The following is a 3,161-nucleotide window of genomic DNA, read 5'->3' on the forward strand; positions in this document are numbered from 1 at the left end:
CCGGGGGACAGGCGCTGCAAGCTCGCCCTGTTCTCTGTCTGCACCACCCAGGTTGGGGACCTGGCAGGAGGCCCACACTTGGTGGACCTCATAGCCCATGAAGTGACCCCAGTCCCCGGCCAGGAATTGGGGGTTACGGAGGGAAGAACCTAGGTCTGGAAGATGTAAAGTGACTTGTCCATGGTCACGCAGTCCAGGAATCTAGACTGGAACTGGGACATCCTGTGTAAATTGCAAACGCGAGAGCCCCCCCAATTCATGCATCACCTCCGGACTACAGTCTCAGCACTGTCCTCTTCTCGAAGGATGAAAAGCATCATCCAGAGTGAGTTCAGACCTCAGCCCACAAAATGTCCAGCCACCAGGTGGACCAAGGCCCTTTGGGTTAGTAAAGGATCACTGAGCAACTCTATCCCTCCTCACTTACAAGTTGGTCATGCGCACACAAGCCATCCAGAGGCAGAAAAGCCCAGTGGTTAGGAGCCCAAGGTCCTGAGCAGGACTGCCTGCTCCCAACTCCACTGACCGGCTTTGGGCAGGCGTTAAGAACTGGGTATGTGTTCCCCTGAAATTCACAGTATTTAGTGACAGTCTGTGAGAACAGAATGGCTATTGAGTCCCAAAGGTGGGGCCCTCATCCAGTAGACGGTGCCCCTATCAGAAGGGGAAGAACACCAGGCCTCTCCCTGCCACCTGAGGACAGCAGGAACAACCAGCTTGCAAACCAGGAAGAGAGCGGTCACCAGGAACATAACTGGCTCACCCCTTGAGCTCCCACTCTGAGCTCCCACCAGGTCAGAGAAGTCAGTGTTTGTTGTTTTAGCACCCCTCCCCCATCTGTGGCATAATGTTATGCCAGCCTAAATGAGTACCTGGACCCAATTTCCAATGTGTGTCTATGGGTGGGGGGAAGGGAGGTAAAGACCGACCTCCAGCAAGCAATGCTCAAATTCCAGCTGGTTGGTTTGAGATTTCAGCTCCATTCTGACACTTGTCTACCTAGACAAAACATCAGATTCCACAGGTTAAAGGTTCAGTAGGTGAAGACTACCCCTTTCCCCAACCTCCATTAAAGATGACTTTGTACAAATTGGAGATTCCAGGAACCCCCTTCATCTCAGATGGTCACTGCAAGTCCAGGCTATTACCTGTACTTTGGAACTACTGCCTATCAATCCGGGGTTGCTTAGATCCTCTCTTGGGCGGGGTTAATTTCCTAGAAAAGTTCACAGAACCCAGGAAATTACTATGTCTCTAGTTTATTATAAAAGGATATGGCTGGGAACAGATAAATGGCAGGGCTGCCTGGCTTCCATGCCCTCTCCGGAGGCACCATTGTCCCCAAGGCACCACGTCCACCCACCTGGAAGCCCTCAAAATCCTGTCCTTGGGGTTCTCCTAGGAGGCTCCATTGCACAAACAGGACTGGTTAACTCACTGGCCTTTTGTGACTAGATTCAATCTCTCCCTCTCCAGAAGTCAGGGGGTGGAACTAGAAGTTCCAAGCAGCAATCACAGGGTGGGTTTTTCAAGAAACCGCCCTAGCCCTTAGGTGCTTAGCATAACAAAAGACACCTTTAACTCACTCTACACTTCAGAAATTCCAAGGTTTGGGTGCCTTATGTCGGAAACCTCTGAGGAGATACAGAATTGGTCATCTGAATGTCAACCTTATTTTTAAATAATCACAATGTGGAGCAGCCCCAGCTAACTAATACAACAGGTCATTTAACTTCCCAGTGCTGCCAATTCTTCTGGCTAAGGTGGCAAATGCTGGGTTCTACCACAGACACTGCCACCTGAAAGGGGCAGACATGAATTTGGAGGACGCTAGGCAGGGTATCTGGACTTCTTCCTGAAGAAAGCTCATCAGGAAGGTGGCTATGAGTGATTTCCTTAAGGAATGGCTTTGAATTCTCTCTACTGGGCTGCATTACTTTTTTTTTTTTTTAAGATTCATTTATTTATTCATATAGAACTGGGGTACAAGCCAGAAGTGCAGGGGCAGTGAGAGGATTCACCAGAGACAGAGTGGGGAGCAGAACAGACAGACTGACGAAGAACACTGCTGAGGGGACCGGCGGGCGGGTCAAGAGAGGTCTGACATGCCACACGGGTCACCTCCAGGGCTGGGGATCGAACTTGCACTGAAGTGGCTACAGCCAGCTTGCAGCGCTGCATCCTAACCCGAGCCACCAGGGAGCCACCAGACCCTGGGCTGGATTACTTTTTAAGTAATCCAGCAAACTAGCACTTGAGTAGAGCAGGCTGCCTGGGACATTTGGCACTGAGCTCTCCAGTTCCATCTGACCATCAGGCCTTCACAGACTTGCTGTGTTCCCTCAGGGCCTGTGGGAAACTCCTTACCCATCCTTCATGCCTGCCCCATAATACCCTCTTATAGCACCATGTCCCTTTCCTCCAGACACCTGTCACACTTGCAACAATCTTGGTTAGCATGATATCTGTTACACATAATAGATCGGAAGTTCCCCAAGGGCAGGGTACAGGCCCTTTGGCTTTCCACTGAATTGTCTGCATTTGTAGACAATTCTGGCTCCAGCACCAAGCTAGAGACTTAGCAAACTGCTAGGCCATGGACTTGAAGGAGACAACTGCTCTCGAGACCCGCACTTGCAGGACTGGCACCTAAGAGTAAATGCCTCCTTAAATTTTGCACCCGAGATGCCTTGCTCACCTTACTCTGGTCTGTCTTGCCTAGCACATAATACATCTCAATAAACAGTTATCAAATGGGCCCTCCCTGGTGGTGCAACAGGTTCAAGCACAGCATTACAAAGCTGTCCATGCCCACTGCAGCTGGAGTTTGACCCTCAGCCAGGGAGGTGACCCACAGAGCACAGCAGACACCCCCCTGACCTGCCCACTGCTTCCCTCAACAGTGCACTTCATTCAGCCTGCCCGTTCTGCTCCCAGCTCTTTCTCTGGTGAATCCTTTCGCTCCCTGCATCTCTGGCCTGTACCCCACAGGCACTTCACTTAAACTTTCTATGGCTTAGTGCCTTCTTGGTAAGATGGTGGCAAGCAATCATGTTTGTCAGGTTGTTCCGGGAGGAATAAGGGAGATAAAAGCTAGAGTAAGGAGAACAGCAAGGGGAGAGAGGGCATGGAAGCGCGACTAAAACAAGGGGACAGGGGAA

The 3,161-nt window shown here is 50.9% G+C and overlaps 1 protein-coding gene across 1 annotated transcript in view; it reads right to left on the reverse strand.

Annotated features, from left to right (window-relative positions):
• LOC101636672 (zinc finger protein 862) overlaps window positions 1-949 on the reverse strand; it is a 49,395-nt gene extending 48,446 nt beyond the window's left edge. The window contains exon 1 of the mRNA XM_012725697.1: window positions 930-949. The gene's annotated coding sequence lies outside the window, so the exon portion shown is untranslated. The remainder of the gene's footprint in view (window positions 1-929) is intronic.
• Between the last annotated feature and the right edge of the window lie 2,212 nt (window positions 950-3,161).

Source organism: Condylura cristata, unplaced genomic scaffold (assembly GCF_000260355.1).
Source record: "Condylura cristata isolate star-nosed mole 26May11 unplaced genomic scaffold, ConCri1.0 scaffold00015, whole genome shotgun sequence".
NCBI classification, from domain to species: Eukaryota; Metazoa; Chordata; class Mammalia; order Eulipotyphla; family Talpidae; genus Condylura; species Condylura cristata.